Source organism: Protopterus annectens, chromosome 6.part0 (genome assembly GCF_019279795.1).
Source record: "Protopterus annectens isolate FY-2018-M chromosome 6.part0, PAN1.0, whole genome shotgun sequence".
Classification (NCBI taxonomy): Eukaryota; Metazoa; Chordata; order Ceratodontiformes; family Protopteridae; genus Protopterus; species Protopterus annectens.
Genome location: NC_056737.1, coordinates 1,168,893,839 through 1,168,920,738, shown reverse-complemented (window position 1 = coordinate 1,168,920,738; position 26,900 = coordinate 1,168,893,839). Strand labels below are relative to the sequence as shown.

Here is a 26,900-nt window from a genome sequence, read left to right as displayed (position 1 = left end):
GTTTCTGATTATGAAAACATGCCCTTATCTGCTTATGAGCATTCAGATGCAGGAGAATCCATTCCTTCTGCCTCGCCTCCAGTGGATTTTTCTTTTGGTGAAACCTACATACCTTGAGAGAGCATTTTCATTGGGAATGCCAGGATTATCCTCCATCCAAAAAGAGACTCAGGAAATTTTTAGATTAAACACAGCACAGACCCTTAGCTATTCTCCCCTGTTCTGGATGTTGTGGATGATGTTTTCATGGAATCCAGTTTAACTCCTGATCTACCTCCTGCTGCCAGGAAACCTGAATGGTATTACAGAGTCCCTGACTCACACAAATTTATTTTCAAAAATCTTACTGCTGACCCAGAGGTCATCTCCCAAGGACCTAAAGGAACAAAAGCAACCACAGCTAAGAATCCCACCTCTTCAGACAGGGATTCCCGAGCTTTAGACAAATGGGGTAAAAAAGTATACACTTCTGCAACTCTTGCCATTAGAGCATTACATTGTCAGTTCTGAATGCTGAAATACAAGCAATATACTATGGAACTTATTAAACAAAAATGATCTACCTTTCCAGACTGTGCAGAAAATAAAGAATTACAGGAGCTTATGCATTCTGCAAGCCAAGTTACTAAGCATACCCTGCAATGTGGGTTTGATGCCCTAGAAGCATCCTGCAGGGCAACAGTCATAGGTTCTGTACTTAGAAGGCATGCTTGGCTTAAGGAACAGAGCTTGCCAGGCCATGTTAAATCAAAATTATTCGACGCACCACTGAACAAAAACAATCTATTTGGCACCAAGGCAGAAGAGGTTTTAAAAAAGATGGAACAAAAAGCTAAATCTATGCAGACAGTTAAAGACTTTTTGCAAGTCCAGCCTCCGAGATTCATTAGGCATTGCCCCTCAAAACACTGGTCTTTTCCAGCCCCCTCTAGGCCGGCTCAGACTAGACCAAGGGGAAGCAGACCCCCAGACAGCAGGCCCAGGGAATGCAGAGATCAAAGCAATGGGGTACCTCCACTTCTAAAACAGGGAGTGCTAAGCCACCCCCTTATGGAAATAATTCACAATGACTTTTCAACTCCACCTCTTACCTCTGCCCACCTGCTTGTGCCCCTAGGAGGAAAACTTGCCTCCCATGCAAAAACTGGGCCTCCATCACCAATGATCGATGGATCCTCAACATAGTGTCCCAGGGGTACAAATTTTATTTCCACACACTGCCAACCCCAAAAGGGTTCCCAGATCTTCCTCCAAACCAGTGGGCAGAGGCACAAAACCAAGTTCATTCCCTGCTCTCCATGAGGACAATTCAGCCTGTTCCTGCAGACCAGATAGGCCAAATTTTTCTATTGCAGACTTTTCCTGGTACCCAGAAAAGAGGGCACCCAGTGCCCAATCCTAGATCTATCCATTCTAAACATCTTCCTGATGGTACCAAAATTCAAAATGCTCACCCTCCAGCAGCTTCTGCCTGTGCTACCCAAAAATGCCTGGTTAGGCACTCTAAACCTAAAAGAGGCCTATCTGCACATCCCAATCAGAGACTCTTGCAGGAAGTATCTACGTTTCAGGGCAGAATCTATGTATTATCAGTTCTCTGCACTTCCCTTTGGCTTATCCACTGCTCCTAGAGTTTTCACAAAATGCCTAACTCCAGCCATTGCTTTTTGCATACAAAGAAATATTCAAATTTACCCCTACTTGGACGACTGTCTGATTCAGGCAGACAGTCAGGAAAAGGTGTTGCAGCACCTGACATTTGTAAAAGACCTACTGACCTCACTGGGGTACACTATAAATGAAAACAAATCCAAACTAGTCCCCAGTCAGAAAATTGTATTCCTGGGAGCAAGCCTGGACACAGCATCCTAGATGGCATTCCTCACTCCAGAAAAACAAGCCTATCTGACAGGCTTCTTCACTCAACTGGCTACCCGAACCCAGTTATCCGCAAGTAAAATCCTGCAAGCTGTCGGGTTCATGGCTTCCTGCATTCTACTAATTCTATATGCCAGATTGCATATGAGGCAACTTCAGTGGTACTTAAAAAGTTTTTGGTGTCAACATTCTCAGGACCTGGAAACTATTATGCCTGTGATACCTTGTCTAAGGAAAGATTTTCTTTGGTGGGCAGCAGCATGCAGCCACAACAAGGGACTTCCCTTTTCACAACCCCATACTGCCCAGACCCTAACCACACACGCATCAGACTGTGTCTGGGGTCACACCTGGACGGCAGGTGCATTCAGGGCCACTGGAGCCCAAATCAAATTCATCTGCACGTCAACCAAAAAGAGACGCTAGCTGTTCAGCACACTCTGACAGCTTTCAGACCCCTACTCTCTCCAGGTCCTCTACCAATCAAAACAGACAACACCACAGTGATGTGGTACATCAACAAACAGGGAGGAACCCACTTTTACCCACTATGCAGGCTAGCCATGCCCTTTGGCACACGTCTTCAGCCATGCAGATTCACCTGCTATCACAATTCCTGCCAGGCAACCAAAACTCTCTGGCAGCCAACTTAAGCAGAAATCTCCTAGACCCACACAAGTGGCAATTAAACCACAACACCTTCAGCCTCATAACCCAGAAATGGGATACCCCGAAGGTGGACCTGTTTGCCTCCCACAACAAACACAAGCTCAGCAAATTCTGCACCAGGGAACCTCATAGCAAGGCCTGGAAAGTGGATGCGCTATCCTTCCAATGGGTAAACCTCTTGATGTATGCATTTCTCTGTCTACCTCTTCTTACAAGGGTGTTACTCAAAATAAGGGAGGAAAGACCAAGGGCAATCCTGATTGACCCAGACTGGCCACGCCAACACTGGTACCCACTACTGTGCAGTCTGTCACCGTTGCCTCCATGGCACCTCCCTCAGACTCCAACTCTCCTAACCCAGCAGAAGGGAGAGTTCTTGCATCCACAATTGCAGACCCTGAACCTGGCAGCCTGGCTTATTCCTTGACCTCTCCTCCAGTGGCCAGCCTAAGCAAGCAAGCAAGTGCTGGACATTATATGTGAAGCCAGATGACCCAGCACTAGAAAATCCTATGCTGACAGGTGGAAAAAGTATTGCTCTTGGATCCAAGATAAAGGAGCTGAACCAGCACAGCTCTCCTTACCTCTCATCCTGGATTACCTAGTAGACCTGCTTCACAGGGGCCTATCCTTTTCTTCTATTAAAATCCATGCCTCTACCATCTCTGCTCATTCAGCACAGAGCCACCTCTCTTTTCATACCCCCTCATCAAGCAGTTCCTTAGAGGGGCTAACAACTTTAGGCCACCCAGAAGAGCCCCAACTCCTGCTTGGGACCTTAACTTTGTGTTGGAAAAGCTCACACTACCCCCCTTTCAGCCTGAACCTTCAGCAGAGTTAAAATTCCTCTCTTGGAAAACAACCTTGCTTTTGGCCATCACTTCAGCTAGAAAGTTGTCTGGGCTACAAGCACTTATGGCTGTGGAACCCTTCATCATTTTTCATGCTGACAGGGTCTCCCTCAGGACTAACCCAACTTTCATGCCTAAAGTGGTTTCCAGTCTGGCTCTCAACCAATCTCTTCATTTGCCCACCCTTTTCCCTAAACCTCAAAATAAGGGGGAAAGGATCCTGCACTTTTTAGATGTGCACAGACAGCTCAGATTCTACCTGGATAGGACTAAGCCCCTTAGGAAATCTGACCGGTTACTAGTCAACTTTACAGCCGGGGCAGTGGGCAAGGCCATATCAAAACAAACCATTTCCAAATGGATAGCACACTGTATCCATTTCTGTTACAAACACCACAGGAAACCACTCCCACAGGGGGTCAGAACACATTCCACTAGGGCAACTTCCACCTCTGCAGCTTTTCTCAGAGGAGTTCCTACCAGGGACATTCTGGAGGCTGCAACATGGAGTTATGTTCATACCTTCACCAAGCATTACCACCTGCCTATCTTTTCCAAATCCAGGGCAGGCTTTGCAACCGCAGTCCTGCAGGGCATACTAGCCAGCTCCAACTTTTCTTGACTGCCTCCACCCATTTCTTCAGCTTTGGGAATCAACCCTAGTGTGATGACTGCAACAGTGAAACATGAAGAACATAGTACAGTTGTGTACTATAAGTGTAGATGTTCAAGTGTATTCACTGTTGCAGTCCTGGTTTCCCACCCTCCATCCCCCTTGTGTCTCTCTCTCTCTCTCTCTTCTTCACTTCTTACAGTGCTGTTTGGTATTTACTTTCTGCTGGTGGTGTTATTCCACCATAACCTAGCTCCCTATTTGGGGGCTCCTGACATGTGGGGCAAGAAAAACTGATGTAATGGCGTTGACTGCCTGTTTTTATACCACTGACAACCTGACGTCAGTCCTGGAGCAACAGCAACCAATGCAGAAATACTAAGCCTCTGGTATTCAGGCCGACTGAGGGCTACCCCTGGCAGGCTAACACAAGTGTGAAGACTGCAATAGTGAATACACTCGAACATCTACATTTATGGTAAGTGTACACAACTGTACTTTTTGTCAGTAACTTTGAAACCATCTCATTGTATTTGGCCAGAACTGAATTTGACCAAAACCAAAAACTCAGAGCATGTGCAGAATTTGTAAGTGTTTGTAGAACAGCAGGTTATGATTTACTGTTTTAAACACTCTTGTCACATCTATGGACAGACCCATTATTAATCTTGAATCATTCATATAGATGTAAATGGTTGTCAGTGGCTGTGTATAATGCTGTAATGGTATTGAAAGTATTTCTGAAAACCACATTGTTTATCACAAAGTAGTCCATAATTCTTTAAGTGATCCCACAGTTGTTTGCCTGTTTGTATATTTATTTATCTGTTTGTTTACTGTTTATGTTTATTAACTGGTAGTTGGACGACACCCATTTCAGCCAAGACCATGGCTCAGAGGCAAGGAACAGTGTAAGCAAACTTAAGTTATACATTTCATTTCAAATATGATAGAGTATTAAGTTTACATAGTTCTAAAACTTTAGAAAGTTCAGATATAGTTGTTGTATAGGTTTTTATAAAGTGGAATATTGTACAATCCTTGCACATTTCCTGATAAACCTAATGCAGACCTGCTATTTTATCAGGGTTCCTATCACGTTGTCGAACTTTTAAAAGTTAGAATGTCATATGGTCGACACCATGTGATCAAACTTTTAAAAGTTAGAATGTTTCAACGGAGATCCCCGTACAGTGCAGCAATGGAATGCTTGAGCTGATCCCTCGGCTCGACTCCACAGCTTATGGGCTCATTCCTTGCAGGCCTTTCCCTACTGGTTAATTCCTTTTCTTTCTTTCTTTTTCTTTTTCTGTTGTTTTACTGTTGTTCAATTTATTATTGTTGTGTGCGGCAACTTAACTTCTTTGACTAAGACTAAGTCTGTCTGTGAAGAGTACTTATTTTATATAATGTCTCTCAAGCACCTAGGTCTGGCTTCAAGAAGTGCACTAAATGTAGCTTTAAAGCTAAAAGCCCCGTCCAGACGGCCCACCAGTCCGGCCAAAGACATAGGCAGTAGGCCTTCGCTCCTTGGTGACTTGCCGCGGGGGCGGAAACGGTCTGACTCGAAGTTTTCCATTGTCTGCACTGTAGTGCAACCTCTGGGGGGGGTGTGCACGGGGGCTTGCCCCCCTTATTAAGCTTTCAGGTAGGTTTTTTCTGTTTTATTTTTATGTGAGTTTCGAACTTTTAAGAGTTCGAACATATGGTCTCGACCATATGGTGTTCGAACTTTTAAAAGTTCGATTATGTGATATAGACCCATTTTATCAGTTTGCATGGGGTTTGCAGTACAATTTGCTTGCATGAAATTGCTTCTTAAAAGTTTAAAATTGAATTTCCTGGAAAAAAAAAGTCAAATGGAAGTGAGTAAAAATAGAGATGCACAGGTTTAGGCCTAGAGGCTGAGAAGAGAAACAGGAGTTACAAAAGTTAAATGGCAAATGAAAACATTTGTGAGACTGTAAACATTTTCAGAATTGTAAACATCTAAGGCTTCTAAAGAGTTTATCTATTATCCCTAAAGCATTTACAAGCAATTTGTTGAAGAGATGCTCATAAAGGGAATTTTTAAATTTGATAGGAGTATCTTGGTGCCTTGCTCCAGATGGCAGTTTGCTCTTGACAGGAGGTCCTGTTTGTGAGGAGGCTGGTTTCACCAGTTACTGTTTTAAATTGGGGATGGTTGAATGATACTAAGTTCTCCTAGGAATTCCTTAGGGAGTAGGGTTGTTCCCTGATTGGAAGTTTTGTTTTCAGATTGGGGCAGTAGATATCATTTTGAATTTTGTATAATAAGGTACATAGAAGATAAAGGGACCTTTAAATAATGGATAGTCAGTTTAGGTCATTTAGAAGGTTGTAGTGGTATCAGCAATAGGGCATATCTGGCCATTTTATTCTGAGTGACTTGTAGCCTTTGAGTGTTAGAAGTAGAATGCAAAGAAAGTACAGGAAGACAATAATATTCTAGTTTAGGGAGAAGGATACTCTTGGCCACTGCTTTACTGGTGGTAGGGAGACTGAAGATGTGATACCCTATAGCAAAGTTTTAATTGAGAGAGGAATTTAATGATATTATCAGTGTGGGTTGTAAGGCTTAACAAAGAGTAATGGTTAGGCCTTTGCACTTGGTCATTGTCTGTCATAGCAAGGACAGGACATCAAGAGGCTGTGTGAGGGAGGAGGTAAAATCTATAACATTTTTTGTGGTTATTTTGACAAATATCAGAGAAGGATTGCTGGAGTTGAAATTGTAGGACATTGGGATATCTTCTTGCTTGGAGTAATAAAATATCACCAGCACGGAGGGTAATATTAACTTCAGGTAAGTCCTCACTAATATGATTAATGAATAAAGTAGTAATGGGCCTAGAACAGAGCCATGAGGGTACCTGTTTTAATGTTCCATTTGTGAACAGCTGGCTGTTGCAGTAAACTTGAAAGGTCCTACTGTCATAGTAACTGTGGTATAGTTTTCTTCCTAGCTGATTTTTCATATCTCAAAAAGCAGCATTTTGTGGTCATCAGTTTCGGAGGAATGAGTCATGTCCACAAAAGTACAGGCTGATGGAGAATGTCTTATCACTTAGAAGCCCATAGCTATTCATGTCTTAAGCAAGTGTTTATTTTTTTCAAAAATTTTTGTAAGAGGGCAGAATGGAGATAGGTCAACAGCCTTTGTGGGATAATGTTGTCACATTTCAAGGATGCTGGAACAATTCCTGTAGGAAATGAGAGGTTATAAATGTAAGTTAGGGGGTTGGCTATTTTGTCTGCTGCGTTCTTAATGAGGTTAAGGCGGAGTGCAGTGAAGGTAGACGTGACAGGTTTCTGGTTCTTTTATCGTCTTTTAGCTTCCTTCTCAGAAACAGCTCAGAAGGGAAGGCGATTGCGCACTCTGCAAAAGCAAACAACTGAGCTTGAGAGTCGTTTCGAGTAGTTTGTAGTTAGAGCTAAGGTTCAGAAATGTGTACGTGATGGTTTCAGTTTGAGCAGATGATAACGTTTCTACAGTCCTCTGATGGGTTAAGGTTGGCATTATTGGGAACATTATTGGCAAGAGGTAGAAAAGGAACACTGTCTTGTTAGGTGTTTTATTTTTTGCAAAATGTTTTTTGGATTATTGGTAGGAGACGTTTGCCTTCATTTTTTTTCAAAGATTTTTATTAAACTGCTTACACTGTCCTGTACCCTTTATGATACTGTGATTTAACCAAATCCATCATGTTACTTCAAATTTTATAGTATGTTTGTGGCTGTATCTCGATAAGTGCTCCAAGTAGAGATGCTCTTTCACTTGTGTTATTATAGTACTGTAAACAATATTTCTTTGTGTTTTTGTATTCTCACACCCACACACACACACACACACACACACACACACACACACACACACACACACACACACACACAAACAAACTGATCTAAGAACTATGAACATGCTTACCATTCTAGACTAGAAGCCAAAGGAAAGAAACTGATTCTGTCAAGAGGATAAGAATTGGAAGTAGAAGTTAAGATAAAAGGAAACTGAAGGTTATCAAGAAAATGGAGTACTGTAGTTAAAGTTAAAAAGAAATAAATGTTGAGGGTAGCAACACCGAACATCAGAAACCAAACCACTAGTGACCAGAGTGGAGAAAACACCACAAGGAACAAACAACCCATTCTGTGCTGTTGCCTCAAAAAAATCCACAGGCATGAAATGATCCAAAATATTGGTAAAAACACAGGTTTATTACTCTTACCAGTCAAAGCAGTAAAATAGCTTAAAAACCATACAGGATAAATAGAACACAACTTTAGTGTATCCAACACAGTCAAGCGCTTTCGTCCTGCTCTAGGACTTCTTCAGAACTGTGTTTGCTAAAACCCACTCCCTCTTTTATACTGACAATTAACTATTTATTTATTATTTATTTATTTTAATTTTGTTTACCGGGAAGGGAAGGTCCTACGAGAGGTCCTTTTTACATGGAGGGCCGGGGAGAAAAGCTCCAGTTACATTAGTACAACACATTACAGAAATAAACATATAATACAATAGGTAGGAAGTAGTTTCTATTAAACTAGAAATTTCTAGACAGGATTCAAAAAAAGTGATTAAAACAGACAGACATTGCAATCAAAAATATTTACATATTTACATTTGGTTTGCAAAGAGCAACAGTCAAATTTTAACAGGTACATCTTTTCCCTGGAAGCATCTTTATTAGGGCAGTAAAGGATAGATAGGAGATGATTGTAGAGGAAGACATATTATAGACTATGTAACACTGGACATAGCAAGAACTAGTAAGAAGATGGATGGGTTTTTTTTGAATAGAGTGATGTTAGCTGCAGAAGTCACAGATGGGGGAGATTATTCCGTTTTTAGCTATAGTGTGTGTGAGAGAGATTTGCCAGCTGTATTATTGCTGGGGGGTGGTGTGAGAGTGGTGATTTGTTGGCTGGCGAGTGGGCGACTTGGAGTGTGGCTGGTCAGTAGATGTGTTAAAGCGGGGAATTTTGTCAGGTTGTTTTAGGATGTTGTAGGCTGTAACAAGTTGGTGATATAGTACCAACTGTGGCAGTTCCGAGCCATTGAAGTTGTCTGAGAGGTGTGCAGTGATGGGTTCTAAATGTGGAGTTTTGGCAAACTTGGCAATTCTGTTATAACAGGACTCAAGTTTGTCTAGGTCATATTTCCTAATGTGAGTAGAATTGGGGCAGCATACAGTAGTGTAGATAGGAGATGGGTTTGAGCTAGGGTGATTTTAGCATGATTAGTAAGAAAGTTCTTTTGCCTGTATAAGGAGCCCATTTTTTGTGCACTTTATTTATTGTTTTGGATGTTAAAGTGGAGGTTGTTGTCTATTTGATGCGAGCTTGGTGGAGAGAGGAGAGATGATAGTACCATTATCAGGAGATGGAGAAAGGAGGCTGGAGTTGTTTTGATTTGTTTGGGGTAAAAGTAGTAGTTTGGTTTTGTTAGGATTTAAGATAAGTTGAATGTTAGTGATCCATCTTTCTACCGAGGTGAAGGACTCTTGGGTGAGATGCTGTAGGGAGGTCAGGGATGGTGCTGAACATATAAGGGGTCTGCGTATTGGATTAGTATTGAGGCAGTAGATGTGCATGCATGGTGTGTGTGTTGGTAAAATTAAGAAGAAGAAGAGAGAATAGGAGGTATAGTAGGGCCCATGGGACCATGGGAGCTGGGGAGATTGATGATAAAGCTCCTTGCCACCGGACAGCTTGTTGTCGTTCTGATAGGTAATTGCCACCGGACAGCTTGTTGTTGTTCTGATAGGTAACTTTTAAACCAAGCAATAGTATTTGGGGTGAAGGCTAATTAAGATTTGAATCATGTTAACCCTATAGAATCTGTTAAAAAGTGTGTAGTAAATGTTAATGTTTCTGTAAATGAAAGCAGTGTTGTTTACTGAACTAGGTTATTTTCTGTTACAAAATAGTGGCCCTATGTTTCAATTCAGGTTTTATAGATACATTGTCGTTGATGCCTGGGATTACCGTGGCATTAAGTCTCAATTGCCACCTCATTTCTGCCCTCTCCAAGTTGTTTTTCCAATTACCCCCTCTCGGATTACTACCAGTATCCTCCAGAATACCAAATAAGAAAGAGTGATTGGGATTATTTTTAATATGCCTGTATATAGCATTATTTTCATCATGTTTTCTCACAGCATACAAATGCTCATAGATCCTCCTTCTAAAAGTTCATTCGGTTTTACCTATGTAGAAATGCTGACATTCCTGACAAATAGCTATATATACCAGTCCTTTCGTAATACAGGACCCTGTTGCTAATTTTATCTCCCTATCCCTTACTTCCAACCATGCTGAGGTTCCCACTAAGATGTACCTACAGTGTTCACAAGTTCCACATCTAGTTGTCCCTCTCACATTGTTCTTAGCATTAATGGGATGTTCCAGTAAAAATTTTAAATTGTAATTAGTTTTGAAAACAAATGTTGGTTCTTTTCCTACTGTATCTAATATTTCCTCGTTCCCTTTAAACAACACCCAATTTTTCTTGACAATATCCCTAATCTTACTACTTGTTTCTCCATAAGTCACCACCATGGATTGGGTATAATCTTAACATATATAACACTGAACATCAGTGACCTGAAGGCCAGATAAATATGACAGGCAACATTAGGTTTGGTAAGCTTAATGCCATGTAGACAGCATACAGAAAGGGAAATTTTTCTTTCCTTTGGAAAAATGTTCATGTTAAGACATTTTGCTCACAAAGTGAGTAAAATAAGAAGAGAGTTAAAAGAAGGTTAAATCTTTTTACTGAATCTTGATTCTAATCTATCTCAAGCTGTATTATTTATTCATTGAACATAAGCTAACATCACCCCCACCTTATCCTTTTTTTTTACCTTTGTAGCCCATTTCTAGCCAGTTTTCCTAATTTCTTTTGTTTCAACAGCATGGGCATTTTCAGCTATAATCCATCATTCTCTGTTAAATCAGTCAAGTAATATTGTAGGTGTTCGACTTAAGACTTTGCAATTTTGTATTATTTTTTAAACTTTATACTTTTTAATTTTTGTTCCTTTTTTACCTCCTGGGCTGAAGCTGTGAATGGTCCAAAGAGACCAGTGTTCTACACCACTGAGGAAACTAAATAAATAACATAAATAACTCTGGATGAAGAAATAAGGATGTTTGATGTATGTGGTCTTTGAAAAATCTTAGAAAACATTAATTAATTCAGAGTCTGCATTTCCCTGTCTCTCTCTCTCCTTTTTTTTTAAAGCAAGAAAATGAATGTTGTGATAATGATGACATGAAGTTTGAGATTAAAGAGAAAAACAACATCTGTAGTTCAGAGAGTTTTGAAGACAATATGGAATGAGTAACCGGATGATGAGTAAAAATATCCGCTTTATTTTGTACCATCATCGTAGATTATAAAAACTTCCGCGGTGGTACAGCGGTAGTGTTGTTGCCTCACAGCAAGAGGTTCTTCCGTTTGATTCTCGGTTGGAGTGCGGGGAGTGCCTTCTGTGTGGAGTCTGCATGTTCTCCCCGCGGTTGGGTGGGCGTTCGAAAGACATGCGTAAATGGGCGTGCCTTCGTTGAAGGTTGGACGTCGAGCTGGCACCTCAGCGTTCATCAAAATCTACTACCAATCATTAGCAGACCAGAGTTCCGCTGTGGCGACCCCTAACCGGGAAAAGCCGAAAGACAGCAACAACAAGCGTAGATTATGAAAAGAGGAAAATACATTTAATGCACTATAACATGATAATATGTTGGTAGAAGAAGATGGCAGAAGTGAAGCAAGGTTCTAAAAATTAAACACAGTTTTGGGAGAAGAATGAACAGTCATTTCTATCAGAGGCTGAAGTAAGAGACACTGTGAGAGATTTATATTCATAAAAATGAGAATGGTGAAATATTATTTCAGACAACATGGAAAAGGAAACTGAAGTGAAAAGTCACAAGGGCTATAGTGAATGTGTTAGGAAAAGACTTTTTTTCACTGTGACTGAAGTCAGATTAGCACTCTTAGTACAGACTTAAATCACATTAGGGGCTGATGTTCTTCATCTCACATTGCTGCAGTCCTTACATATGGGTAGTCCGCTGTCCGAATACCAAAGTATAAGGCTGATGTCGGTCAGGCGCTTAAAACTGACATCAGAGCGTCAGGGTACAATATCCTCAGTCTTCATGGTCGATGCAGAAGCAGAGTTGCAAGTGCGAAATTTTAATATTTTGGTTTTTCTTGCCTCAGTGTTTTACGGATGTCAGAAAAAGTGAATAACTGTATTTCTTGTGGGAAACAGATATAGGGATTATCATTCTTTGTGTATTCCTTGTTTGGGGCCTGAGCACGGCGTTGTTGGGTGTCGCTTTTGTGCTAGGTTCAATAAAATTGTGCTAGGCTGGTCTTGCGGTGCAATTATAATATGCCCGGATTCTCCGCCCGCTTCAGTGCAAAGACAAAGCAGTTAAACCCAGGCATCAGTGGAACCGATGGTTCCGGCGGAGCTTCTCTGGAGTCCCAGGGGAGACTTTGATATTGCAGGATGTGGCCTCTCAGGAGGCAGGTCAGGCTGAAGGCTTCCCAAGTTACTGTACTCCCTCCCTTCCTAGGGTAGTTAGGCCCTCTCCTTCTGTTTCCAAGGCTTCTCCCAGAGGCAGGCCAGGTTTAGCTTCTGTTGGTGTCACTCCTAGTGCAGCAGGGTCTGTGCCCAAGAAGCACATGCTTAAAATGGCAGAAGATTTGATTACTCTGATTAGAGGTTCTTTGCCCCTCCTGATAAGAGGCCTAGGGTGGAGCCAGAGTTGGGGAGTTTTGAGCAGGCTTGGATGTTTCTGAGTCTTGGCTGAAGACTTGCAGGAGTACTCTCCTTATTCTGATTCTGATGCAGATGATTCGCTCCTTCTGCTTCTCCTCCAGAGGATTTTTCTTTTCAGAGACTCTTCATTCCATGAGGAACATTTTAAGTGGGAAGGTCAGGACTTCTCTGATTCCAGGAAAAGGCTTAGGAATTTTGCTTTGCCCCAGCATAGGCCCTTGGCTATACCTCCTGTTCTGGATGTTGTAGAAGATGTGTTTGCAGAGGCTTCACTTAATCCTGATTCTCTGCCTCCTGCTCCTGTTAAACCGGATAGGTATTACAGGGTGCCTGAGGCTCATAAATATCTTTATAAGAGTCGGACCCAGAAACTGTTAGTCAGGGACCTAAGGGTGTCAAGGCCTCTGCTGTAAAAAATCAGGATCCTCCAGATAAAGAGGCCAGAGCTTTGGATAGATGGGGAAAGAAAGTCTATACATCTTCTACCCTAGCTATGAGGGCTTTGAATTGCCAGTTTCATATGTTGAAATATCAAAACTATCTTCTTTCTCAATTGAAGTCTAAGGTGGATGCTCTGGCGGAAGGCATTGAGTGTAAAGAGTTACAAGATTTGGTGCATGTTTCAGAGCAGGTGGGTAAGCATTCTTTACAATGTGGTTTTGATGCTGTACAGGCCTCGTCTAGGGTGGCTGCCACTGGTTCAGTTCTTTGGCTGAGGGATCAGAATTTATCTGACCATGTTAAGACAAGGATTTTGGATGCTCCTTTACAGTCTGATGTGTTGTTTGGTTCACCTGTGGAGTCAGTCTTGAAGAAAATGGAAGACAAGGCTAAGTCCATGCAGGCTGTTAAAGATTTTTGCAAGTACAGCCTCCAAAGTTTAGTAGGAATTGGCCTGCTAAGGGATCCTTCTTATGATTCTCAGTCTAGGGGTAGATCTAGGCGTGGTAGGGGCAGAGCTCAGAGTTCTTTCAGACCTAGAACAGTGAGTTCACCTGCACAATCTTGGTGAGGGCAGGGGCCAGTCCTTTAAACAGGCCCAATGACCTTTTCAGCTGCCAGATCCTTCTTGCCTGGCAGCTCCTTTGGGAGGAAGGTTGGCACTCTTCAAGGAAAATTGGAATTTGGTTACCCAAGACAAATGGGTATTGGATATCATACACCGAGGTTACAAGTTTTATTTCCATACCTTGCCTCCTTTCAAAGGCATGCCGGACGTTCCTCCTCAGCAAAGACTAGAGGCTCACAAACAAATTTCTCTGCTACTTCAAATAGGGGCCATACAACCGGTCCCTCTGTCAGAAGTGGGCCTAGGATTTTATTCTCGCCTGTTCCTAGTACCAAAGAAAGGGAACACGTGGAGACCAATCTTGGTTTTATGTATCCTCAACACATATCTGGACATTCCCAAGTTCAAAATGTTGACGTTACAACAGCTTTTACCTCTGCTGGGCAAAGATCACTGGATGGTGACTCTGGATCTCAAGGAGGCTTACCTTCATGTTCCTATCAGGCTCAGTTGCAGAAAGTATCTGCGATTTTGCGCTGCGACTTCTGATTATCAGTTCTCTGCATTGCCCTTTGGCTTATCTACTAGAGTGTTCGTGAAGGTTCTGGCTCCAGTGATAGCTTTCTTCAGGCTAAGAGGAATACAGATCTATCCTTATTTGGACGATTGCCTGATTCTGGCCCAAGGAAAGGACGAACTTCTTCATCATTTACAGTATGTGATAGCAGTGCTAAGATGCCTGGGGTATTCTGTGAGCGAAATAAAGTCCAGTCTAGTACCCTCTCAGGACATGTGCTTTCTGGGTGTGAGACTGAATACAGCATCCCAGATGGCCTTTTGACCCCGGACAAACAAAAGAATCTTTCTCTTTACTTCCATCAATTGTCTCATCAGTCCAGGCTGACTGCAAGGACAGTCCTTCAAGCCTTGGGGTTCATGGCATCTTGTATTCTGGTGCTTCCCAATGCCAAATTGCATATGAGGAAGCTACAATGGTATCTCAAAATGTATGGACACAGCACTGCCAAGATATGGACACTGTCATTCAGATAATGCCTTGCATTCAAAAGGAATTTTTGTGGTGGGCTCAGGAATGTCACCTAAACAAGGGACTCTCTGTGACCCGGCCAGAGGCGAGTCAGATTCTAACGACAGATGCCTCAGACAAAGCTTGGGAGCTCATCTAAATGGAAAGTGGGTACAAGACACGTGGCCTGCCAGACTTCAACATCTACATATCAACTTGAAGGAGATGTTAGCAGTCCAATTTGCATTAATAGCTTTCATTTACTTCTTCCAGGGCAGGTGTTGGTTCTAACAGACAACACAACTGTCATGTGGTACATCAACAAGGGATTCTTATCCTCTATGCAGACAAGCAATGATTTTGTGGGAGACTGCTCTCAGTTTACAGCTAAATCTTCAGGCAAGGTTTCTGCGGAGCACAGAACTCCTTAGCAGATGTGTTGAGCAGACAAATTATGGATCCCCACAAGTGGAAATTGGATCCTCATGTGTTTCAGAAATTGACAGTGTTATGGGGAACTCCAGACATAGATCTGTTCGCTTCTCCACTAAACTACCAGCTGCCAAAGTTTTGCACAAAAGGTTTCATCCCACAGCTTGGAAAGTGGATGCTCTCTCATTCAGTTGGAGCAATCTTCATGTGTATGCCTTTCCACCTCTGCCTCTCCTCCCAAAGGTACTCCTGAAGGTCAGACAGGACAAGCCAAAGATGATTTTAATAGCTCCAGATTGGCCTCGACAGCACTGGTACCCATTACTGAGAAGTCTGGCAGGGAGCCTCCATGGCCTTTGCCTTGATTCCACACCTGCTGTCTCAGGAGAACAGTCATTTACTCAATGTCAAACTTTACTCTCTACATCTAACAGCCTGGCATATTCTGTTTTAAACCCTGGAGGGTCTCAGCTTCCACAGCAAGTTTTGAATGTTATTTTGGAGGCCAGAAGGCCTAGTACAAGAAAGTGTACGCAGATAAATGGAGGAGATTTTTATTTTGGAGTACAGCAAAGGAATTTGATGTTTCTAAGCCTTATTTAAGTGTGGCTCTTCAATATCTTACTGAGTTGCTGGACAAAGGTTTGTCCTTCTCCTCTATTAAGGTTCATGCTGCAGCAATTTCTGCTCACTATGACTGTGACCCACCATTGTTTTCTCATCCTTTGTTTAAACAATTCCTTAGAGGGGCAAAGAATATAAGACCCCCACGTAGAGCTCCTACTCCTGCTTGGGATCTCAATTTTGTGTTGGAGAAACTCACTCTACAACCTTTTGAGCCTGCAGCTACTGCCGAGCTGAAATATTTATCATGGAAGACTGCTTTTTTGTTGGCCATTACCTCTGCGAGAAGGGTTTCTGAATTACAGGCCCTTATGGCGGTTGAGCCTTTCTTAATTTTCCATAAGGATAGGGTATCTTACTAATCCTTCCTTTATGCCTAAAGTGGTTTCTAGTGTGGCTTTAAACCAAACTATTCATTTGCCAACTTTTTATGCAAACCCCCAAAATAAAGGGCAAAAGATTTTGCACACTTTGGATATACACAGGCAGTTGCGATATTATTTGAGCAGAACTAAAGGGTTCAGGCAGTCTCAGCAGTTATTTGTTTCATTTGCTTTGGGTTCTCAGGGCAAGCCTGTTTCAAAACAAACTATTTCTAAGTGGATTGGGTTTTGTATTGCTTTCTGTTATTCCCATCATGGTAAGGAGATTCCAGCTGGGATTAGGCCTCATTCCACTAGGGCTACTGCCACTTCTACAGCTTTTGTGGCAACTAAAGATATTTTGGAGGCAGCTACTTGGAGTTCAGTGCATACTTTCTCTAAGCATTACCACCTTCCACTTTACTCTAAATCTAGGGCTGGTTTTGCCACTGCAATTTTACAGGACATTTTGGCAGCTCCTAATGCTTTATAGTTTTGCCATCCTCCCTTACCTCTGCTTTGGGATTCTACCCATATGTAAGGACTGCAGCAATGTGAGATGAAGAACATAGTACAGTTTTGTACCTACCATAAATGTAGATGTTCGAAGATCCACCTTGCTGCAGTCCCTCCTTCCCTCTGTAGTTAGAGGTTGTGTGGTTTGGGTTGTGAATATTGTAAATATTGTAAATAGGATTAGTGCAGGGGTGGTTGGTTGTTTTTTTTTTGCTGTCTTTTGGTTTTGGCCTTTCTTTTTAGGGCCTTCTGACATCTGGGGCAAGAAAAGACTGAGGATAGGTCATGCGCTTTTGTACCCTGACGTTCTGATGTCAGTTTGACCGAGGACAGCGGACTACCCATATGTAAGGACTGCAGCAATGTGGATCTTCGAACATCTACATTTATGGTAGGTACAAAACTGTACTTTACTGACTTGATGTGTTTTTCAGTACAGTCATCCAATTTAAGACGTCTCTTCATGGCTATCTATTCATTGAAAACAAATGTGCTTCAAAACTGTTAGATAACTCTATAGACAAAATATACAACATTTATTTATTTTATTCACTTATTTATTTATTAGCATTTGTGTTCCGAGACTGTCTGTATGGGCATAAGTCACTGCTTTTCTGTGAAAGCCCAGGGGAAAAATGTCCAAATATAATACATATATGAAAAGTAATAAAAAGCAGGTAAGATAAATTACAATGACGTTTAAGCAATTTAGGAGAAATAATGTAAATAGAACACATAACATGACATAAACAGAGTATTATAAAAGACAACAATACATATCAATAGGTAAAATGCTTATAAATCATGAATAAAATATAATGCATTGTTCAACCATGGTTTAAATCAGAGAAAGTAAAAGGAAAGAAAAGATAGTCATTTGAGAGAGCATGCTTTTAAAAAGTGACTTTAAAGAAAAAGTGTTAAGTAATGTGTTGGCAGAAGTGATAGTTATACAGCTGTATGCAGGAAGAGCAAGGTGAAAGGCACGTTTGAGACAGCACAAAGGAAACAGTAAAGGAGCTAGCACAGAAAGTGATTGCATCATGCATTGGGTGTGGCACAGGGAGCCAGCACAGAAAGTGATTGCATCATGCATTGGGTGTGGCAGAGGGAGCCAGCACAGAAAGTGACTGCATCTTGCATTGGGTGTGGCAGAGGATGGAGTATGATGGGTGAGAGGAAGGCTGGGGAACGTTGAGTAAGAAGATGTAGAATTATTGTCATGAGCAGTAAGCTCAGCGGATGATACGTGACCGGACAGAGGGAGATACAGGAGTGTGATTTGAGAGGGGATGAAAAAAAGGAAGAAAAAAATCAAGGTAGTGAGACAGGAGATGTTGAGTGGGGAATGGAAAGATGTAATAAAAATAAGGGGGAATGTGAGAAGAAGAGTAAGAAGTGGTAAAGAAAGGGTAGAGGAAGTGAGTAGTTTAGGGGAGAAAGGATGATAGAGAGACAGGCTTGTAGATATAATGTACCAGTATAGTGTCCTTAGATAAGGTGAGGGATGGCATAGCTTAGAATACACTGTGGATGGATAGTAATTTTTGTCTAGCCAAGAGTTAAGCAGGAACACAGCCACGTAGGCCAAAAAAGCTTTCTTTCTTCCCTATTGATTTTATGCTTTTTTAACATTCTGTATACTTCCCACAGCTGTTATGCATGTTTATTTAATTACTTCTCTTGCTAACCTTTAAACCAAATAGACTTAGTAAAAACTACCAGAAAGACCCATCAGATCGAGAGTCTTCACAGTGTAATACCTTAAACCTCCTGTAGTTGAGGTCCATGGGATATATGCAGTAACCAATGTTTCAGCTGCATGGCTTCTGAATACCCATGACTTTTTTACATCTACTTTCAAGTCCTTAAGCTGGTATACAGATGCAGGTACAATTTGCACAGTGTGCCCTTAAATTGGGTTTCTGTGGTTATGCAGGGTCAACTTTCTTACGTGGAAAAGAATCCCAAATGTTTGGACCTAAGGTTGAAAAGGCCGTTGTATAACAGTGCAGTAACTGTGCCTATAATAATGTAAAGAGCTTGAATGTAGGTGCATCTAATGTAAAGATGAATGCCTTAATATTTATGGGAGAAGTTAGTGTGGGACAACATTTTGCGTCAGCAACCTGTATGTTTGGGAACCAGTAATAAGTGCATTCCTGAGAGTGATATGTAGGAATTCAACTGTATTCATGGTAAAACAATGATGTTATTTGTAAGTTGGTTGCTACTTTAAGATTTATTACCTGTAAGACTAAGCTGGTTGTTGGATAAAATAATTTTCATTATGAATACAAGAATTTCAGCTGGAGGCAGATTTGGGGTATGTTGCTGGTATTGAGAAGAGCACTTTTGGTAAATATCAGAGATTGAAGCAATACTAATTTTATGAGCTTTAATTGCATCATGATTTAGAAATGGACTCCATTCCTGCTATTTTATTAAAAAACAAAAACGTTTGGAAAAATTAAAAACTGAATGTTGTACTTTTTTTCCATTACGGCAATGCTGCCATGTTAGTAAACGGAATAAATGCATACAGTGCTGACTTCTGTGTCTGCATTTTGTCAACAAATAGCTGGCCTTTGGTAGATGTGAGTGAACATGAATGTCACATGGTATCAGAAAGAAATCAGGTAGCATTTGTGGATTTGACTGAGCCAGCCAGTGCAGGTTGGCTGGATAGGTGCTCTACTGAAAAGCAAATTTCTCATCCATGCTACCACCAGTGGATTGAAACTGACTGAAAGGAATGCACAACCACAATAACTCATATCAGTAGATTACCTGGTAGAATTTGTAAAGCTAAAATGAATAAATCTCCCTGATGAAACAACCAAGAAACTGGAAAAATGATAAAACAAGTACCCAGAGAATGACAAATGGCACCAAATGGGTGAGATTGTTCATTTGACAAAACAAGCAATTAGTTTGTTGGAAAAAAGGCGATGAACTAACAAATAAGTTACAACTAAAGAAAAGTTGAAAATAAATGAAAATGTTAGACAAATCAGCCATTTAATACAGCAGAAAGTAAAGTTATAAATGTTAATAGTTGCATCCTTGTCTGCTTACACCACCAACAGCACTGGTTGTACAAGGTAATTTGACAAAACTTTGGAAACAGTGGTTGGAGGAGTTTAATCTCTGAAGTATTAGAACTGGTGTAGCAGAGAAAAGAGAGGAACAAGTAATTTTCCTTTGCTTGATGGAGATAATCTCATAAAAGTAGTAAGTAGAGTCAGTAACAGACTGATTTGGGCTATTACTGCAGTCAAATTTGAGTGTTACTGTTTTCTAAAGAAAGCTTACCATATAACCGTTTGTCATAAAGCCAACGTTACATACAGAGTCACGGGTGTCAAGTCACAAAGCACTTTCATTACACTTTAATTTCTGAACATCTTGTGGGTACAGTCATATTCCCAATCACTGTTTAAAAATGACATAAAAATCACATGATTCTTAAGCTAACCAGTCACAAGTTCATTCAGTAAAGCTTAAATTTAATTCTGATATTCATTTTAATAAACTGTTACATTTAATTCTTCTAACAATGACTGCATTAAGAATCTAATGTTTAAGACACTATTTGTAGTTAAAATATCGGTTAAACCTGGTTGGATCAGGAAGTCCTAGCCAAGATTAGCAAGTGCTACGGCCAGCATAATAAACACACTCTCATCAATCTAAACAAACAATTAAGAGGACAGTTTAAGTCTACTAAAGCCAAATTTGAGGTAAAGATGCATATAAAGTATCAACATGCTGCCTCTGGAAACTTCTGGAGTCCAACACTTTCCATCAGCCACTGAAAAATCAATGCCCTCGTAGTGTGTGCCTTGACCCTACCTGGAACTGACTTATTACAGTGGAAATAGCAAAAGGAAATAGAACAGGTAACTATATGTGTAAGGTGTCCATTTTTACACTGATTGCCCTTATTTCTAACCTTTATAACAATTGAATAACTGCTTAGATTTTCTGAAGGTTTAGTTTTGTTATGTATAATGTCCGTGTTGTCTGCAGACATCCAGAGTAATAGAGGTACACTGTGGCCCAAATCAGACCTCTTGGCGACTTCACTGTTATTTTTATGCTACTCCAAGCCCTTCATAAAAATTGGAGCATATTTTCTGTCCCTTTCAAGTAAGACTTAGTTGTAAAATGTATATATCATAGAAACAGGCCAAGAGGTCAGATTTGGGCCACAATGTTTGTTCTTATTCTAATATTGTCTTACATTGTTCCCTTGATGCGGTGGCACGGTGGTAACGTTGTTGCCTCACAGCAAGAGGTTCTCCCATTCGATTCTCAGCTTGGCTTGGGAGTGCATGTCCTTCCCGCAGTTGGGTAGCGTTCGAAAGACATGCGTGCGTAAATGGGCGTTCCTTCGTTGAAGGTTGGGCATCGAGCTGGCACCTTGGCATTTTGTAAAAATCTACTGCCAATCATTAGCGGACCGGAGTTCCGCTGTGGCGACCCCTTACCGGTAAAAAGCCGAAAGACAAACAACAACAACATTGTTCCCTTGATGCAGTTGATATTCAGAAAATTCTTTACAAAAAAATGGTCCCTTTAACAGTGTGATGGTGAACTTAGATCCTCACAGTTTTACCTTCAAAAACAAACCCAACATTAAGAGCCTCTTAGACCGATCAAAGAATAATTGTTTTCAGACATCTAAATGTGGCCGTTGCCACCAATGCCCCTTCATTGAAACTAACTTTGAAGACGTGCTTACTGAAAATTTTCAGCATGAAACCCCATGGAAAATATAATTGTTTTACTGAGAGGGTTATTTATCGGCTAGATGCAGCTCATGTTCTATCTTTTATGTTGGCAAAATGAAGAATGCACTCAAAAAAAGAATCTGTCAGCATCGGTACAGTATTACCAGGAATGATGAGTGCACTAGCCAGGCATGCATCAGTTTGTGTTGGGTTTTGTAAATTCAAGTTTATGGTGTTTGAACAAGTTGATTCTGCAATGTATTCAGGTGACTGGCATAATCGATTACTTCACAGAGAAATGTTTTGGCAGATCTGACTTGATACTGCAGATTTTCCTGGTCTCGATAAGAATATATCTATCCATTTTTAGTGAATTAAAACTATGGCTGCCAGACTGTGATTTATATTTTTTATATGAACTGTCTTTGCTTGTTTGTGATTGGTGTGAATTACATTGTCATGTTTTAAAAATTTTGGCTGACTTTTCAGCTAAGTCTATTTCTGATTGGTGCTTGAATAGGGTAAGTCCTTTGGGCTACACTTTTTAAATGTGATATAACTTTATTTTTTCATGGTTCTCAAGAAGTCTGGCAAGAAGAAAGCACTTGAACATGATATATTTGACATTAAATTTGTTCTGAGTCTTGGCTACCTGGTTGGTTTCTTCTTTTTCATTGTTTTTTTTTTTTTTTACTGCCAGTGGTTCCAGGGTTTTGCACTTATTGCTTTTTATTTGGAGTGTTGTTTGACCTTTCCCTGGTATGTCAGCCTTTTACTCCCAGGAGCAATTGTTTTGGATATCCTGAACCCTAATTTCTCGAATTCTACCGATAATCTTACTTTATTGATTCAACAATTAACTGAAGTCCTCTCAGTTTCATGGAGGAAACAGCAGTGCTGCCGCTGCTCCTGTTACTGCACCAGTAGAATGTAACACAACAAGCTTTTCGAGTCTACCACTGCCATTACAAGATAATGATTCTGCTCCTTCAAACTGTTACTTTGTTCCTGCATGTGATTTCAGTTCAGCTGGGAACATTTTCAGTTGGCTAGACAAGTGAATTTCACCATAGAAGGGATGTATTCGGTCCACACAAGGTGAGTTTTTATCATTGTATGAACAAATTTCAGTTTTGGACAAGTCTCTATATAAATATAAATGTCTGCAATTCGATAATTATTTCCTGGGAGAAAGTGTGAAGATGCTGCTCATCCCAAAAGGACTTTGATTATGGAAATACGCTCAGGGAGTCAAGGAAAATTCTCTCTTCCATTTGGAACTGGTGGAACTCTTAGAACTGAACTCAGACTCCCTTGCTTGGTCATCAAGGACAATGAGAGACGGATGCAAGGAAGAAATTGTGAAACTAGTTGAATCTGTTACATCTGATGTTGATTTTCCCACACATAAATCCAACTTTAATAATGTCTTGAACAAATTGATACTAAATTGCTACATATCAAATGAAAAAAAGATAAACAAATTAATAAGAGACAACGACTACCACAACAAAATGGTGTACCCTAGGATGCCGAATAGCCCTAGAGCCAGCAACTATTTTGCATCTAACAAGAATGGCTCTTATAATCAACAGGATACCACCCATGACACTGGCATCGCTTTAGGGCAAGATTTTCCGAAGAGGTTGGAGTGGTTGGCAAGCAAGAACAGGGGAGCTTCTATAGCACTTGACAAGCCAAATTACCAGATGAATGGCAACAAATGGGGGACCAGGAGGAGGAGATGTGTGAACGAATCCAAGAGATGGTGAACAGTCACAGTTCTTTGAATATTCGATTGCCTTTGTCATCTTCAGGTACTGTAACTGTTACTTCTTCTTATAATTTCAATATTTACAATTTCACAGACTTAAACATCGGGCCAGAGCATCATGGCTTATTTTTGAAGGGTTTTAACTTCATCCCTTCAGGTAGGGCCAGTGTGGACAGTACGCTTAGTGATTTAAAACTTTTTACCAGGAAATTGAACTTCCACATTTTGTTTAGTGATACACAATCAGTGGACATATCCACCAGCTAATTTAAAAGGAAAAGCCTAGCCAGCCCCCCCTTCCCCCTGTGTTAAATGTTTTTGAAAAAGCATGTGAAAAAGAGATACAAGGTCTGCTGGATAAGAAAAGGAAACATTTTTATAACCTATCCAAGGATGACAGAGTAATTTTACATAGTATGACAGATAAGAACATCAGTTGTATGAAACCTGATAAAGGTGGGGAACTGGTGATTATGGACTGTATTGATTATACTGACCATATGTATAAATTGCTTAATGATTAATCTATTTATAACACTATGTCAATTAATGAAATTAATATTGCCTATCGGGCAATTAATGATGTTATGTTGTCCATATCTTGCCTTCGTTCTTGCTGTTTGGGTTCGGAGCCGATCTTCGGCTCTGACTCGGCCGTATACTATAGCTCGAGAGCTTTTACTGGCTCAAGGCTAGCCACTATCCCAGCATGCCTAGCGGTAGTTACCCAGATCTCATTTGCCGCTTGCAGTGTCGAGATTGCAAATACTGGCTCAGGCTAAGTGTTTTTCTATTTGTTGTATTTTTGAAAGAAAATCTCTCTTTTATATTATCTAACTTGTAATAGAAGTTGTCCCTTGGTTTTTCTACCTTCCCTATCCCATCCAAGTGACTTGCGTTTGTTGTGGACTAACCGTCTTTCTCTCTGGCCTTTCTCCCCTTCTAAACCCATTTAACTTAGAGGGTTCTTCCTTTTTTTCTTGCCTTTTTTCAAGTTTAAGGATTGCCATTTAGTCTTGAGGCTCTCCTTAGGTGTGAAGTTCGCTGTTTAATTTAGAGGCTCTCCCCTTTCCCTTTTCTCGTTTTTTTCTTGTCTGTGTTAAAAAAAGGGGGATTTTTTGCCTGTTATTGGCTAGTGTTTTATTGTTGGTAGTGCTTTTGTTTGTCTTTGTCTAGCTTAGATACTGCTGTTCGACATTATGTCAAAAGCCTCTGCCAAGGAATCGAAACCTTTAGGTTTCAAAAAGTGCAATTTGTGCTGTCAAAAAATGTCCCTTATGGACGGATACACGAGTTGCGTGTACTGTTTAGGATCTGTTCACCTGCAGGATTCGTGTTTGATTTGCCATGCATTTAGTTGACGAGTCCTGCAGGAAAGAAAGAACAAATTAATCTTAAGAGGGTTACTGAAGGACCCCTTTGATGTTGCTATGAAGGGGACTCAGCCAGCCAAAAAACTGGAGAAATCCAAACCTTCATCCTCTTCAGCTCTGTGTTCTGATCCATCTAAAGAGATGGGCAAGATGCAAGCTAAGTCAGACCCGATGGTCGGTTCCAACAAGACACTCTCACCTGTGACTGCCAGTAAGGTCTCACAAGCGATCCAGGTCTTCTGCCTTGGAGCAGGTGTGGTCTGCTCCACAATCTCCTTTATTACAGTCTGTGGCAGGCAGTCACCGGTCTTCAAGCCATTCTGTCGATCATTCAGGAGCCTCTCAGATGATGATGTGGAGAGGGTGGTGAAGAGGCTTCTGGCATTAGCTAAAATACTTTCGGGCCCATCCCAGACGGAAGTGGTGCCAACAACCCAACCAACACCTGTCTCAATTCCTCCTCTGACTCCTCTGAGTTTGGAGCCGGAGTGTATGGAAGTTATAGTGGTGTAACTGTTGGTTCTGGTAACCTCCAGTCTTTCGATTCCGACTACCACTCTGATCTCCTCGATACCCCCTTCTATCAAGGGATCTGGGAGCCGACGCTCCCTCATTTGCTCCGAGGGGGGATAGCGGCATCAGACCCTTGTCCGACCCTACTCTCCCTCTCAGAACTTGGTCTACATCAGCCTCAGAGCTGTCGCCCACAGTTTGGAGAAAGTCTCCGGCTTCTTCGGAACCAGAGATTCTTTCGGGTCGGGACCACGATGCCTTCAAGGTGATGAGTGTGCTGTCTGCTAAGACAGCTCCACCCTCGGCTCCATTGGCTCCTTTGCCTTCGGTGCCGGTGTCATCGTCCGAACCTCCCCTCCACCCCAAGCACAGGGAACCCATGCTAAAGGCCCCATTGGACGATCCCACTTCTTTCAAAACCTCCCCTGAGCACCCCTTGGAGGAGGTCCCTTGGAAGAGGACTTGCAAGAGGAAGCATGTGGACTCCCCCGAGTCCTTGACATCAGACACAGACTTGGATGACTCAGATGGGTCCCCATGGCCCCCCTCTGAAGATGTCTCTTTTTCAGACATCTTAGAGATCCTTAGACAGAGGGGTGACTGGAAGTCCCTTGCCCCTTCTGAAGACGAGTCAGTGTACCTGGATGCATTCAGTTCCTGACCCTCCACCTCTTGGGTATCTCCTCCTTTCGACCCACTATTGCACATAGTTAGTTGAAAGGTGTGGAGTTCTCCAGGCATGATGAAGCCAGTTCCATGAAGGCCCAATAAATTCATAAGAACCCCTGAAGACAGACTCTTCTTATCCAGAGGTGTTCCCGTTGATGCTGTGTTGGTGGCGTCAGCCACCAAGAAGGAATTAGCGGAAACTTCATCTGTCTATCTGCTGAATAAAGAGTCTCGTAGGATGGACAGATATGGGAAGCGTATGTTTTCTTCAGTGACCGTTACACTCAGGTCGCTGAACTATTTGTCCCACTTTGCAAGACTTCAAAGGGATCTCCTCAAAGAGTTAGGAGATACCTTACAGGATCCAACAGCTGCAGGAGCCTTGGACAAGGTGGCTTCTCAGCTTGCAAGCTTGACTTCAGTGGTTAACTCCTCTATGCAGCTAATTTCTTACGCAGCCAATGGGCTGAGCAGGGAGGCAGGCAGAGGGGTAACCTTACACAGACACTCCTGGGTGCACCTTTGTCATTTTGCAGAGCCCTTCAAGTCTTCCTTTACCAACACCCCCTTTGACAGCTCCTCCTTGTTTGGGCCTCAGGTAAAAGAGACTCTTACCAGGTGTAAACAGGATGGCAAAACAATCTCTGCCATGGGAGTACATTACACTAAAGGCCAGAAGAGTGGCAAAATGTGGCTCTGGAAATCTGAGGGAGCTTCATCTGACACACGGGGAGATTTTTCCCCCAGGGGCAAAGGGGGAAATAACAGAAGATGCCGATCTTGTGCCGGGGCGGTCCGCAGAATCAGGGCGACAGAGATACCTTCTCTGGTAGACTTTTCCAGTGCTCCAGAAGGGAGGGCTGACTGTCCAACTCTGGAGACAGTCGGGGGGAGGTTATCCTTGTACCCAAAAGCCTGGCAGACAATCACAGAAGATGCATGGATACCATCGATAATATCCGGAGGTTACAATATCCCCTTCTCTCAACTTCCCCTGTCAAAAAGACGACACACTACCCCAGATGT

The 26,900-nt window shown here is 41.7% G+C and overlaps 1 protein-coding gene across 6 annotated transcripts in view; it reads left to right on the top strand.

The window, feature by feature from the left end:
* Positions 1 to 26,900, top strand: part of TANK (TRAF family member associated NFKB activator) — a 1,995,915-nt gene that overhangs the window by 1,464,622 nt on the left and 504,393 nt on the right. The window lies entirely within an intron of this gene.